The sequence below is a fragment of the Malaclemys terrapin genome, chromosome 7 (assembly GCF_027887155.1).
Source record: "Malaclemys terrapin pileata isolate rMalTer1 chromosome 7, rMalTer1.hap1, whole genome shotgun sequence".
Classification (NCBI taxonomy): Eukaryota; Metazoa; Chordata; order Testudines; family Emydidae; genus Malaclemys; species Malaclemys terrapin.
The window spans coordinates 23576167-23592177 of NC_071511.1; the positions used below are offsets into that span (position 1 = coordinate 23576167).

Here is a 16011-nt window from a genome sequence, read left to right on the forward strand (position 1 = left end):
ATTGTACAAGTTCTTAGATACAGTTAAATAGGATAGGATATTTTGTACTGTTTAAGAGTGACTTTTAAAGAAAAAATCAAATATGAAGAGGAAATGGGTAGCTGTTAGTTCTCATCTAAGAACAAGATGTCTTCTGTTATGGTTGGGTCTCAATCACTGTTTCATTTAGCTAAATAGAATGCTTGATTTAGGCTTTTTGCCACAAGTTGTCTTGTGTTGGAGCACACTACTATTGCACCTGAGCTAGTAGGGTGAGACTAGTAAAGCTGCATAGAATTGAACTGATGTACCAAGTAAATGACTCTGCAGCTAAAGATGTCTCATCAGTAAGAAGTTACAATTGTCCTTGTTTTGAGCTGTTAATCTTGTGTCACAGGACCATTTCACATTAAGTTGTCTTGGCTTGCTCCAAACCTAAAAGCTTTCAGGAAAAATAAGGACAAATAACCTTAACTGTCAACATAGCAACTGGTCCTGAAACAATGTTCTGCTCCATGAACTCTTCTGGTGCAGCTGCAGGTTCAGTCTTGTATAGCTGGCCTCCAGAGCCCTTGAAGGATGCAAGTTTACTCTTCTGGAATAAATAGTCTCCTAGTGTTCCTCTGTGGCTTCATACTGCAGTAACTCCCCTGGTTCAAGTGACCCAGAGCAGGACTTCCCTAGAACATGCACATAATGCAGCAAGGGCAGACAATTTAATATCAGGATGTGGTACCTCTGATTCTACCAGTCTGTGGAGTAAGACACCCAAGTAAAGGGAAAAGAACCACTACTTGTTTCCCAGACAAACTTCTTCCTCCTGTAATTAAGGGGTTAGAGAGAGGGGAGAAGAACTGTGAGTAACTTAAAGGTGATGAGGAGTCAGTGCCCTCACTTCTGTGTAGGTGTACTATGTTCATCACTGGATCTGAGCACCTTATTTGCTTTGGAAACAATGTTAAGATCTTCTTGATGTCTAGTTTCTACCATTAGAAACCTCAGTGTCTCATAATACTATTTTTAAGGCTTTCTTGGAAAACTCAGATGTATTTGTAGCTCTCTCTCTCTCAGCCCTCGAAGACTCATTGGATATGCCTTTGCTAACAATAGCTTGCTTAGCTCAAGGGCCTGAGTCAAACTGAAAGAAAATCACTTCTCCTTCTCCTTTCTCTTCACTTGCGCATACCCCCGCCCCAAGCCCTCAGTCAGGTTTCACTACTTTAGTTCTCCAGCCATCCATAGTTGGATTTTAGCCTTTAAGATGGGGTAGACAACCCATGCATGTCATTTGGTAGTCTTAAAACTGTGCCGGCTTGCCTATCTAGGGCCTCCTTTGTAGCATAGAGTTTAAATAGAAATTTCTTCTGTCATACAGTCTTAAGGTACTATGCAGTGTTAGAAACCCAGGAAATCTAGAGTCTAAACTTGAAAGAAATCCAATTCCTTTGCAATAGATAAACACATGTTAAACATCTAAGCAACTTTAATTCTGTCTCTGGAGTCCGCCTTCAACTCCATAAAACTTTCCCACTGTTACTACCAGTTAATCTCGTCTAGTGGGGGAAACTAGTGTTGATATGGCTAAAAATGGCAGGCGGTGTTGAGCACTCTATTGGCTAACCCTACCTAAACAGACATGAGGGTTAAAACCTGGTGCATTCCTGCAGCCTTATCTAATCTAGAAAGGGATAGGGGATATCCTATTTTCCATGGTAGTAATACCTACTGGTATAGGCAAGACCCTAGTGATGCTCTGAGGACAATTCTTATCCAGCAGGACTTCCCTAGAACATGCACATAATGCAGCAAGGCTTAAGGCTGGATAAGGGCTCAATCTCAGCCATTTTAGTGTTTGGTCCTGATTCAGCCTTCCTTAGGGCTTGTCCATCTGAGCAAGTCTTACTAGAATAAGCTAAGGTGTGAATTTAAACTGATATAGCTTTACCTGCATAATTCTCATGTAAGCACTTATTCCTGTATGAGTGACTTTGTCTCTGGGGAATGGGCTTAAGCTGAACCAAAAAAGGCTACTCTTGTACTGGAATAAGTTCCCACGTGGGAGTCATGCTGGTAAATTTTCCTGCATAGAGAACACCATTAACAGTAAACTTGGCTCATTGCTTGGTCTCCCAAGATCCAGAAATGCATTCAAGAAATGCTTTTCTTTCACATCTTGTAAGACTTCTGGGAAGTTGTCACCTTAGGTACTAGGGTGAGGGGTTTTGTAGAATACCTGTTGAAGCAAAAAGCAGGTATTGGATGCATGGTGAATGGAAGACTTCACTGGTACCTGATCTCTTTAAGCTGGTGGTTCTCCAACTTTTGTACTGGTGACCCGTTTCAAATAGCAAGCCTCGGAGTGTGACACACACCCTTATAAATTAAAGACAAAAATATATTTAACACCATTATAAATGCTGTAGGCAAAGTGGGGTTTGGGATGGAGGCTGACAGCTCGCAAACCCCCATGTAATAACCTCATGACCCCCTGAGGGGTCTCAATCCCCAGTTTGAGAACCCCTGCTTTAACATTCTGTGGGGGGAGGAGGAGAAAATGCCACCTGCTGGTGGCACAGCAGAGTACTGGGCAAGAACACTGTTGGTGAGGATGACACCAACATTTAAACTGCTAGGAAGTTTTAGGGTTTTTTATTTTGGGGAACAAGGATACAGATGGACATTTATTCATTTTAAATTAGCTCCCCACTAGTTGTTCAAGGTTCTAGAGAGTGGGGAAGATAACTCTTTCTCCCAGAAAGTGTTTAGGACTTCTTACTAGAGTTTATCCAGGAGAAGGAGCTAGCAAGGACTAGGAATAACATTGGGGGAGAAGGGGTGGAAACCCAGGACCTTTTCTTTCTAAGCAGCTAGGGGCTAGGCTTCTCATTGGATGTTCCTCATAGGGTGGGGATGGGGTATGGCAACCCTTATCTAATGGAGTAGTATGTGTAGCCTTGCTAAAATTGCTCATTCTGTGAATCCATTCTAAAATTGCAAGGACTTCCCCTCTCCCTGGTGGGAGAAGAATCTTACAAGGGTCTGTCTATACTGCAATTAAACCCACAGCACTGAGGCTTGGAGCCCAGATCAGCTGGCTTGGGCTAAGGCTGCAGGGCTAAAAATTGCAGTGTGAACATCTGGGCTCAGGCTGGAGCCAGGCTTGAGGCCCTTCCCCTTGTGGGGTCTTAAAGTCTGGGCTCCAGACCAAGTCCAAACCTCTACACTGCAATGTTTAGCCCTGGAAGTTTGAGTCAGCTGACTTGGGCAATGGGTCTCTTACTGCAGTGTAGAAGTACTCATCTTTTTGCTTCTGCCGTATTCCATCTCACTGACTGAGACCTTTGAAATCTTGCTTGAAAACACCCTGTAAAAGTTGTGTTGATCTGGTAGACATCCTTTGCTAATGCTGAAGAAAATCTTATATGGGGTGTGTTCTTCAAACGGAGTGATGTTATTGGTATTAAAAACAAACCTAAGGACAGCAGTTGTGAATTTTTTGGTTCTCAGGCAAGGCTGACTTTTTACTGCACTTGCTTCCACAGTGAGGGAGTTTTCAGGTGATTAAACATGCTGAGCCCACACATGATGCTGTAATCTCAGGCTGTGCAACAGAGTGAGCCAAGTACTGTTCCTATGGACACCAAAGGGAGGGAGCAATGGCAGTAGGGGAAAACACAAAATAAAAATGTAGTTGGCAATCTGATTCAACCTGTACAGAAACAAATCTCCTGACAAAGGGACACCAACCTACATTATCCTGTAAACCAGCAAATTTGCCTGTTTTTAACTCAGCAGTGTTTTAAATCTAATGTCTCACTAGTTTTTTGGGTTGGACAAATCTATCTAGACAATTTCACTTCCAGGTTCAGTGTTGTAATGTTTACAGTATCTCCAGTTGATTCCCCCTCCTGTCTTTCTGGATTGCAAACACTCTTATTGGACTTGAACCTTTAGGCTCAATTTTAGATTTGATGTCCCTCAAACTGCGAAATGCTTAATTCAAGTTTTGACTCTTACACTTGTCCATAATCCGTAAGGTTACGATTTTGTCAGTTGCTTTTAGTAAGTCAGACAGGTCACAGTCAATAACCAAAGGCTTACAGAAGCCCATGATCTATCTGTCTGACTTTTTTACTAAAAATAATTGGGGGGGGGGGGGGGGCATGGCTGATTTTGGGGGGAATGACTAAAGCCCAAGCAGAAGGAGGGGGGGAAGTGAGAACATGAGCCCCACCGAGGGCGGGGGGGAGGGTGTTCCAGCACCTATGGCCCACTGTGGCTGGGCATGGAAAATGTCATGGAGGTCTCTGAAAGACACAATCCATGACCTCTGACATAATCTTATCTGTAATCCACAATTTTAACAAACTTGTTGCTGTATGGTGCAGCTTTATATTTGACTCTAAAATAACTTAGCTGCGCACAAGTGTCTAATGTTGACTCCCACCCATATTTGGAGGGCAGCAGAAGGTATAACTGAGCCATGGTATAATTTTGATTCTAAATCTTTCACAATTTTGAGACAGACTAATCACAGGTGCTGTGTCCAAGAATTCTGTAAACTTCAAATCCTGGGTGTCAGTTACAGGGTTAACTGCACCTCTGATTCCCTTCTGGTTTCTTCAAGTACATCCCCCTTGGGCCTCACACGCTGAAGTCTCTCTTGATATGCAGTCACCTGACTTCAGCACCAGGCTGCTGCTGCAGTCCCCTCCTGTGCATCAATGATTTTTATCTTGGCAGGTCTGACTTGTGTTCAGGACCTAGGATTCTATTCCCCCGTGACAGCGGTGTATAGTAACAAAACTGCTTCTAAATACTATGCGTTAAGAAGTCCAAGTATTTTGGAGAAAGTGGATCTTAAAGTAGCCCTGCATACAGGCGACTTGTCTACTTACTGCTTACCATCTCCTTGATGTTCGTCTGATAAGCAGTCAGTCTAAAGTCGGCTGTCTCTCTCTCGACAACCTATGGCATCTGTTGCCTCCTGAGATGGCTTTTTAACTGCTTTGTCCTCTTGATCTCTAGTCTCCCAGCCTGGCAAAGCAGCCTTGCAACTTCTGACTGGAGCTTGGAAGTAAGCCATTGTCCTGTAGTTTCCCCCAGTGTGTAAGTTGCTTTTCTATCACTATTGTGTTGTCGTGCTTGCTTTTTCCTATCAGTCCCCTGTCCCACCCCCTTACGGTGACCAGATAGCAAGTGTGAAAAACTGGGACAGGGGGTGGGGTGTAATGGGAGCCAAATATAAGACCTAAAAATTGGGACTGTCCCTATAAAATCGGGACATCTGGTCACCCTACACCCCCTTCCCCATTAAGCTAGTTTAATGTTTGTATGGGAAAGTCTAAATATGTAATTTTATGAATACTATTTCTATATTGGTATTAGATGGAACTGCTATGTATCTCTAACTTAATTGTATGCCCACATCAGTACTTGCTGTTTGGCATATACCAACTAACTATCAAAACAGAATAGCAAATCAAGTCTCTTCCTAGTAAAGCAGGAAATTTAAAGTTAAATGTGTTGAGTACTAGATAAGACTCTGCCTCAAGGAACTTACTAGATACTTGCAAGTAATTCTTTTGGGACCCTTGGAAAAAGCTACTCTTTAGCATGCCTTATCCATGATGTACAGATAAACTGAGTCACAAGAAGTTGTCCAAAGTGAAAATCCTAGTCCTGGCTCCCATCCTGTCCTCTAACTACTGGACTCCATGTCTTCTTCAGCATATAACATCTTAAAGTAATGTTGTAGCCATGTTTGAAAACTTTTCCCTTCCACCCACAGAAGTATCAGTTCACCCACCTTGTCTAAGATGACACTCCTTTAAATGTCCACAAGAAACTGGCCACTGGATTGTCTTCAGGCATCATTTAAGACCATGTGGCTGAATCTTAAGTTACAATGGCTGCCTTGTTGCATCTTTTCTGAGTATTGGCTTCTGAAACCTGGTTGGTTGGAACCCTGCAGGATGTAGTACCCTCTGTAAAACAAAGAACTCCAGCAGCATGTCTTGCTAGCAGCATTTCAAAAGCTGACTGGAAACTGAGGCTCTAGACCAGGGGTCCCCAACGCAGCGCCCAGGGGTGCATCTGTGTGCCCACCTACTGGCCGCCAGACAAGCAGCCACCAAAATGCCACTGATAAGCGGCAAGGCCAAGAAGCGTTGCCACCGAAATGCTGCCAAATTTCAGCAGCGACGCCTCTTGATGCTGCTGCTTTTCAGCAGCTGCTTGTCCAGCGGCCTCAGGCCAGCACCCACCACATGGAAAAGGTTGGGGACCACTGCTCTAGACTAACTGAAAATTGCAGTAATTAGTTTTAACATTTCTCCTAAAACAAGTCTACTGATCACTTGTTGACCCATGAGGCACTAACTGGTCTCATGGTGCTAGCTGCTCATTTTCAGCTGTATCTATGGGTGTCTAATCTGCAAAGAGAATGGAAACAAGTCGCAGCCAGCCTATCTGTTCCTTAGGGTGGCTGCTATTTCTTCATTTGGGACTGGAGCTGCCAGCTACCACTGTGGTGGGGGGAAGAGCACAGTAAAGGGAACAAAACAGGTGGGTAGTAATATGATTTGAGAGGGGAAGTAGTCTATGAAACACTGAATTAAAACGTTGCCCACATCAAATCTTAAACCCAACTTGGTGAAGCTTCTCAAATTACCAACTTTCTCAAAACCTGCTTGATTCATATTTTTGTGCTACTGCTCATCAAGAGGTCTATCTTTAGTATCCTCTTGCCAATTAGGATATCAATTTCTACAGAAACACCCAGTCCACTTAAAATACCATTAACACTTCCTGTAATTTGGGAGATTTAATTAGTCTCATACATCTGACAGGAAGTTGCCATCTCCTGTTGCTACTATACAGATGCATCTGAATGTACAGGCACCATCTGAGGTGCTGGACAAGCATAGTGAGTTCCTCAAGGATGGTACTAGATACTTAAGTGTTTGGAGAAAAGCTTAAAGTGAGGTTGTTTTTGTGTAACTATAACAGCACACATACAATTTGCCTGTAATAATTATTATATTTGAGTTTAAGGAGCATTTCATCATCCAAACAGTAGCTGTTAACTGACTTCAATGTAAATAACTCAGGAGCCTCCTAAAGAAATCTTCATATTTTGGCTTTAGTTACAGTAGTTGTGTAATTCTAATGGCATAGTTTCCCTTATGGAACAAATTAAGTCTAACTGTTGTAAATGATGCCTGAAGGGTACTTACAGATGAACAGAAGGCATTTTCTTAACATGCCAGCAAGAAGTGTTCTGCTCTGTGGACCTCTGGACAATGTTCTCAAGGTAGTTTATAATCCATTTAAAAGTACTCTGTATGCACAGTGACTCAATAGGGTCAAGGAATGTTTGCCTGGCCAGAGCTCTCTAATGTCTGAGTCTTAACAGAATAAGCAAGGCTGTACCTAATGCTTAACTGTGACATGCCATTCTGGGTTGCCACTCAACTGCATCAAATCATGTCACATGGATCTGCTCATTCAGTTAGGTTTCTTGTATTGGGCTCTCTACTTAATGGCATCAAAACTGGATTGGTTATAATGGATATCACATCCTGCCCAAAACCTCTAAATGCATGGGTCAGACTAGCTGTTAACAAAGCTGTTTTAACAAGCAGCCAGTTAATTAGTTCAATCACTCAATTTGCTTCATCTCTAAACCACCTCTGGATTAGGTCACACTAACTGCCTAATGTGGCTGAATCCTGCTGCAACAATGTGTGCTGTTCAAGATTGTCCTTTGACTGACTGAACAGCTACCATCAACTCTAGTTCTGATATCTGGTGTCAAATGAGCATCTAAACTTCAAATGTAACTTTATTCACCAAAAGGTCACAGTTTCCACTGGTGGCATATGTTGAACCTATGGTAGACTTTATTTCTGACAGCACAAGTCGGAATAGAAAGGCACTTCAGTTAACCCATCAAGTATTAAATTCCTAAGAAATTGCTTTCTCGGCTGCCCAGTTAGCAAAGTTATGCTGCTCTCTTGCGAAGTATTGTAAATAGACCTCTTTACCCGGAGGCCTGGTCACCTCCCATGATCTTGCCACTTATAGGATGGAGTAATGGGAAATTCAGTCACATTGCAAGCTGGAAGAATGATTCAGGACCATGAGTGTCCACTTAGCTTAGTATACCTTTTTATTCTGTATTATTATTTGTCAAAAAATCCACACATACTCTTTCCACTTTAATGTCTCTTAAACTACTTTCCCTATGCAGAATGTCTTGACTAGTGAGTAATAGATCTAGAAGCAGACACCATCCTCTGAATGTTTAGCTCAACTTATGGGTAACTTAGCATGATAGGGAAATGTCTTGGTATTCCCTACACTAGCCCTGGAGTGGAAGAGTCACAGTATAAGCCTTGACTGTAAGCAGTTGCGTGTGAGGTTTTGTTGCATCACTTACTGTAATACTATCTTCAAATAACCTGGCATGATTTTCAGTTACTCTGCTACTGGGACGCCTGCTTGGTCAAAGATCCCATAGTATTCCTCAGGCAGGATGAATACCTGTACCACTCTGTTTCCTACATTTTAAAGACCTAACAGAGCACTGATTAGTGTAATGGATACTACCTGTTTAGTTTCCTCTTCCTTAACTCCGTCCATCCTCTGCCTCACATGGAGGCACCAAAGAACACTTGTACTGTATTGTTCCATCTGCCCCACACATTCAGTGACAGTCCTTTTTCTCTCTGCTGTTTAACACTTGCTCACCCACAATTTTGTGCATCATAGCCACTCACCTAGAACTTAAAATTTACCAGAAGATTCATAGTCAGATGGCTTAAACGCACTTTGCCACCACTGAAGATACAGGTGGGAAGCAACTGTCTTCCCTCTTTCTGTTGGCTTGCAAGGGGAGGAGGTAAGGGTTCAAATTGCTCTGGTTCTAACCCTTGTATGAATCTCTACTAGTAATACCCAAGGCTATCTTTTCCACACTCTGCAGAAGGGAAAACACTGTTCCACTTCCAACCTCAGAGCTTCCTAGCTATTGTCATGAATGTCCCTGCCACTCTGCCCTCCATTTTTGGGCTGTTCTTGGCAGTATTTTCAGTTTCTCCATGCTTCCATTGCTTGGAGTGGAAAACTGGTAACCATGCAGCTTGGCAATGCTACAAGCAATCACTGAGACTCTCTTCAGACCTTAAGACAACAGCAATGCATTACTTACACAGGTCCCAATTGAAAGCTTAGACTTGGCAGGAGCTGATGGCTTTCTCAGGAGAGTGCTTTTTCCTTGCCCTGAAAACTAACTTTTCAAGCCCCCTTCGTGTTCTAGGGCCAAGGCTCCCAACCTTTCCAGACTACTGTACCTCTTTCAGGAGTCTGTCTTGCATACCCCAAGTTTCACCTCACTTAACTAGTTGCTTACAAAAGTTACAGCACACTATTAATGAGAAACTGCTTTCTCACTTTTTATCATAGAATCAACTTGAAGATAAATTGTGTGTGTGTGCACAACAAGTCAGTGTCTCAGGAAATTGTAGTTTCCACTGCCTTCACTAATGCTTTAAAACTAGGCAAATACCTAGATGAGTTGATGTACCATCTGGAAGACCTCTGCTTGCCCCCAAGTGTATGTATCTCTGAGTAAGTACCACTGTTCTAGGAAACAGATTCTGCACAGTAGTACAAGGCAGAGTCATCAAACATCCGTGTGCACTACACCCATTAGACAGAGTACTGTAAAGGTAACAGATACAGATGTTTTGGGGAACTGGCCTTTCATCTTGTGCATCAATCCAGTTGATTATCAAATAACTTAGCCTCAAACTTTCACTTAACATTCTTATGTGAGCATCTCTAGGGCATCCTTTTGTCTTGATGTAGAGATGCATGTTTAAACAGCTGTTCCTGTCCCCAGGGACAGGAAACAAAAGGGTACAATCACAATGGTATCATCTCATGCTGCCTCTTGACAATTGCAGAGGAATTTCTAATAAATTGCACTTTACATAAGCACTTATATTTTTCTCTAATGACCATTACACCATTCTGTAGTATACTGAGTGGAGTTGGGGGAACACAACTTCCTAGGTAACTTCTGACTTTTCTTGGGAACTATCCAACAGTTTTAGCTATGAAGCTTATCTGAAATCAGAACTAGTAAAGACACAGCTCTGCTCCTTGCCTGGCTAGGAGATTTGAGCTATAGGGTTTTATCTTTTGAGAATGTAGATATCTGAATTAGGCACATTTCAGTATGGCTTTTAGATTTAGCCTCCAAGGCTGCTGGATCAACCTGTGCACTTGGGAGGGAGAACTTCCTAAGTCATGAATACAGCAAAGGACTCTTTCTTGTTTAGAGACTACCTAGTTCCCCTAGCAATGATTAAGCCAGCAGAAAGGAATACTGCTGACTGGTTTAGTGACTGACAGGAGTTTTCAGATGGTCTCCAAGAATGGCTAGCTGGAGCCAGTAGTGCAAGAAATGTGAATATGCTCTCCTACAAGATAGTAACACTATCAGAGCTGAATGACTCTTATTAGAACAAAGTCTAATTCCACACTAGGAGGGTCTACACACTTGGTATATCAACTTTGTTTTATTTCGGCTCAACATTTCTAGTTTGATAGTTGTCAAAAGTTATCTAGACTGGGCAATTGGACTACTATTTATCCAATGTAAATCTCTTCTTTGGGCCTGCATAGCTATTCTGATAACTAACTTGCTTATCCAGGCCAGCACAGCCTTCTTAGAGAACAAGACTTGCAAACAAACGAAGCTGCTTTGGAATAGCAATTGATAGTGTCCATTTATTCTTTTGCATTTATAGTAGAAATGCAAGAACTATCTGACATCAGGAATCATAACATTCAAAAAACCAGTAGGAGAACACTTCAACCTCTCTGGCCATTCAGTAACAGATTTAAAGGGGGCAGTTTTGCAATAGAAAAGCTTCAGAAACAGACTCCAAAGAGAAACTGCCAAACTCTAATTGATATGCAAATTAGATACTATCAATTTAGGCTTAAATAGTGACTGGGAATGGCTGAGCCATTACACACTGAATCTATTTCCCCCATGTTAAGTATCCTCACAGCTTCTTGTCAAACAGTCTTCAATCGGCTATCTTGATTATCACTAAAGTTTTTTTTTCTCCTGCTAACAGTTCATCTTAATTAGCCTCTTAGAGTTGGTTGGGCAACTCCCACCTTTTCATAGTGTGTGTGTGTGTGTTTGCATAGAATGTAACATAGTGAGGAGAGCTTCCAATGAAGTGGGTTGTAACCCCCAAAAGCTTATGCTCCAATTTGTTAGTCTCTAAGGTGCCACAAGTACTCCTGTTCTTTTTATAAACATACAGCAAACTGTCTTGTATGCTCTTGTTCTCTAAAGTAATAGGTTCCTGGAACCTATTACTACTGACTTGTTTGTGATTATGTAAACTTGGTAAAACTTGAACCAGTTCAGATTAGAAGAACAGGAGTACTTGTGGCACCTTAGACTCTCAAATTTATTAGAGCATAAGCTTTCGTGGACTACAGCCCACTTCTTCGGATGCATATAGATGCATATATGCATCCGAAGAAGTGGGCTGTAGTCCACGAAAGGTTATGCTCTAATAAATTTGTTAGTCTCTAAGGTGCCACAAGTACTCCTGTTCTTCTTTTTGCGGATACAGACTAACACCGCTGTTACTCTGAAACAGTTCAGATTAGGTGTAACAGGTTTACTTCAGTAAAGGGACCAGGTCATACCATGCTTACCTTTGCTTTGACTAAACTGACAAACATGGAGCACAGGCTGTGATATTCTGGAGAGGAAGAGAATCACTAAGGATTTGCCACTGTAGCTGAACTGGCACTCCGTCCTAGTGCAGATGCAGTTTATGCTGACTTTCGGTGGTGTAGATTACACCAGTTCCCTGAACAACAAAAGCTTATACCAGCAAGAGTGCTTATGCTAGTATAACTGCATCTCCATCGGCACTCTTCCCAGCAGAGCTATATCAGTGAGGGGTGGCTTTTCACTAGTATGTGCACTTTCTCCTTTCCCTCACCACACCACACATGCTAGACCAGCAAAACTAAGCCTAGACCAGGCCTCAACTAGAGCAGTTTTGCAAAACTACTCCATATGGGCATGCTCTTGACAATACCCTCAGGTTTTTGTCTTCCAAAATGCATGAACACTATCCATCTCTGAGCCTATGTCTATATATTGCCAATTGAACAACACGGCTTCTGTCTTAAGAGGTATTAAACCTCTTCTTTCTCTCTTCTCTTCCCCCCCCCCCCCCCCCCGACAAACATTTTGGCAACAAGTGCCACTGTGAACAGTGCATTGTTGACAAACACCACTTGTTGGGTGTGGAAGCTTTTTGTCAGCAGGAGAGCCGACAGACAGCAGCTACACTGCCCAATTTTTAGCGGCACAGCTGTAGCAACACAGCTGTGTTGCTAAAAGCTGTGTAGTGTAGACATAGCTGGGGGCCAGGGAGGAGATACCACATTCTTCTCTCGTGCCGCCCCCCCCCCCCCCCCAACGAAGGGTGGGGGGGAGTGGCACTTTGCTGCTTGAAGTGCTTTAACAAAGCTTTGGTTCTGAGGCTGTCTTCACTAACCACCTGAATTGGCAGGTAGAAATCTCTCAGGGATTGAATGATCGTGTCTCGTTGGGATGCAACAATCGATCCCCAAATCGACGCTTGTACTCCACCAGTGCAGGTAGGAGTAAGCGTCATCGATGTAAGAGCTGCAGAGGTCGACTTTGCCGCCGTCCTCACAGCGGGGTAAGTCAGCTTGGATACGTCGAATTCAGCTATGCTATTCGCATAGCTGAACTTGCGTATCTTAAATCGACCTCTTCTCTCCCCCCCCCCCCCACCCCATACTGAAGACGTAGCCTTAGAGTAGATTCATGACTGACAGTGAAAATCTATTCAAATGCAAGTTTCACTAAAGAGGAGGTAGTTTAAGAAGCTGCACCTTCACAATCCTCCACCACTGATTTAAAAGAACGCAAATATCCTAAATCCTTTTATGTTGATACTAAAGACACAATATCAAACTTAGCTTGGAATAGCCTTTGTAAAATCTCTCAAACCTATTGGAAGAATGAATGTCCCATAGAAGGCTTTCCATAACACTACAGCACTGGTGTATGAGAACCTGCTTAAGCGTGCAACTCCTTCCATATGAGGATGTCTTGCCATGAGACTGAAACTCAGTAAATCACACAGGTATCCCCAAAGACAAGAACCACCTACTAAGGTGCAGAAAGGTGAAGTTTCTAGAAGTTATGCCCCTTTGGTCTTGGGCATAGACAGGTGCCTGTTCCAAGTGACTTGTATTCCCATCAGGCTGTGGCCCAAGCAAGGGGAGAAACAGACTAAGGAAGAAAGCACAGTTGGAGGGGATGTCAGGCTCATCTGTACTCTTGTTTAAAATCTCCTGTTGTACACCAGGGCAGCTCCACCAATCATTCTGTAGAGACTGCAAAGCAAATCTGGTGTAACCCAAATAAGTAACAGATGGCTGTACCTGCCATGAACAACAAATGGAGAACAGGAATTTTGATCATCAATGTAATAAAGCCACACTTCCGTACCCTCTTCATGCTCTCCTGGCCTGCTTGTAGTAGTAATGCACTGATCCAACACCAAACCTGGCCAGAAAGGCTTCAGTGCACAGGTCACTGACTACATTTCAACTCAGATGGGTTCCGTATGGCTTAGCTATAGCTTTTAAAGCTGTCAGTTCATGTTTATGAATAAGGGACCCAGCTGTTCATGCACAAGCAGCAATGAATACAGTCTTCAAAGAATGGACACTGGCTTAATGTCCTGGTCAGAATGTAGTAGGACTGTCCATGCACAGGGTGCTCAGTAAATAAGACATGGCTCTTAAAGATGAGGCACATCTTAATTTCTTTCAAGCAAGAGGGATCTGTCAGCTGCAGAACTCAGTGCTCCAGATCTCTACACTCGCTGTTCCATAGCGCTTGCTACCTTCCTGGGCACCAGAGCCGTAATACTCAGTTACTTCAGATGGGCGTCAATGGAACAGAATATGCAACTAAACTTGGTACCCTATTTGGTCTATAGAATTCTAGATGGGGCAGTCCCTTAAAATGCCATAATTTCAGTTTGGCAGTTGCATCAAAGAGTGTTTTAATATCATCAGAACTTCACATTGCCACTTTGAGCAGTACAGCCAGCCTCCTGAAGGGCTGTAATGCCAATGACTGGTACTTAATTTCTAAGTGAGGTGTCTGCCTAGCAATTCACATGTTGTCTAAAGCGATTCATAACCTCTTAATTTCCCTCTTAATCTTCAGTATCAGAACTGCAGGGCTCCCAATGGAGCAGTAAGTCAAGTCGCTGTACAGCCAGAGTATACGTAACTTTCTAAGTTACTGGGAGCTCCACAAACACCACTTCAATTTACTTGACACAATACATCTGAAGTGACAAACACTGCCTCTAAATGCCAGGAAAAAGTGTATTGGCAGCGGTACTGAACTCTTTCCGGTAGGAGTAAAACAGAAACTCTAGTAACTTGTTTACATGTAGAATTTACTTTCCGTTTTTTTGAAAACTCTTTACTTTTTCCTAGAGAAGTGACTCCTCAGTAATTGAGGGCACACCAGTAAGACTAATCTCTGTAAAGATTCATGATGTACAAAGTAAAGTAGTTTTATAAACCAAAGTTAGTCTAAACTGTGCCATACAGTTAGTTCTCTGCAAGCTGCTACTTCAGGGTACCGTATCACCCTTCTGCGGTGAAAAAGGTAGGGTGGACTGTAAGGCTTGGAAAATCATACTACTAGTAGTAGCATGAGTGAAAGCTCAGATTTCACATAGCTGCCAACTACTGCAGTTTTTCCAACACAGGGAGGTGGAAGCCAGCATCCCAGCTTCCACCTTCTGGCTGTGGCTGCTTGAGGGGGCACAGCAGCTACTGAGCTGGTCCTATCCTTGAGGTGGAGCAATGCTGTTTGTTCTCACGGCTCTCCCTTGGGGAAGGGATCAAGGCCTGGCCCACTCCATATTCATCTCCAGCCCAGGCTGCTGCTGTTTGTCAAGCCAGCAGGGGGAGTGGGATGGGAATGGTGCCCCACAGCAGCACCCGTCAGACCCAAAGGAGGCACCACAGGAGCTGAGACTGAGCTCCATTGTTACTAGTCAGCACAATAGCAAGCACCACTACCATTTGTAACCTGAGTAGGTGTTATGGGGGTCCTTGCCCCTGTGATGGGATCAAAGTGGGGGGGATGGATCCTGGTGGGGAAGTCTTAGCTCCTTGTCAGCTGTTATAGCAGTGTCTTCCTGGGTGTGACCAGGGGTAGGGGGTAGCAACTCCTAACAGTCAGATTGTCAGGGCTGCTGGACAGTACTGCATGGTGAGATGCCCCCTGGCCTGCTGTCCCTTTCTCCCCCTGCCCACAAGTAGCTGGGGCCTCAATGGGGAGGTGGAATCAGTGATGCCTGCTTCAGCCTCCTTGCTGTTGGGAGGGAAAATGACAGTATTGGGGCTAACAATTTTCTTGCAGTCCATGAAATTTACTCTCACAGGCTTGATTATAAGGCATAAGTCTGTATTTACATTGACACCACTCAGCAGTGCTATGAGTAAACCTCTGTGTACCCTTCTCTTGCTAAGAGTATTAAGCAGTTGACTGTGCTGGTCAATGGCAAATGGTATCAGTGAATGCTCTTCAAACTCTTCTTCCAAATAAGAAACTCTAAAAATCACTCCTGACACATTCCTATCAGTTGTCGAGTCCAAATCTCAGGTCCATCCCACTTCTGTCTGTCTCTAATGAATTATACCATGACGGTTTCCTACACTGAACTGTGTGATTACTGAAGATTGGATCAGAATCTGCTGTGACACTAGAATGATTAATTCAATGCAAGCAGTTAACCCCAACAGAGCCTCCTTGCCCTGAAAAGGGGGTAGTTGGATGGGGGAGAGAAGCTCTGTAAAACTGGATGAAACATGAAGATGAGTAACTTTTAAAATTTAGCTTAATATGCTAGT

The 16011-nt window shown here is 43.2% G+C and overlaps 1 protein-coding gene across 5 annotated transcripts in view; it reads left to right on the plus strand.

Annotated features, from left to right (window-relative positions):
• The window catches only part of RAB7A (RAB7A, member RAS oncogene family), a 32410-nt gene that overhangs the window by 6923 nt on the left and 9476 nt on the right, over positions 1–16011 (plus strand). For 2 of the 5 annotated variants that reach the window (XM_054034264.1, XM_054034265.1), the window contains exon 2: positions 5008–5088. The exons of 2 other annotated variants lie outside the window; for them this stretch is intronic. The gene's annotated coding sequence lies outside the window, so the exon portion shown is untranslated. Of the gene's footprint in view, positions 1–5007; positions 5089–12659; positions 12759–16011 lie in introns of those variants that run through there. One more of the 5 variants, XM_054034266.1, reaches the window with a different exon arrangement.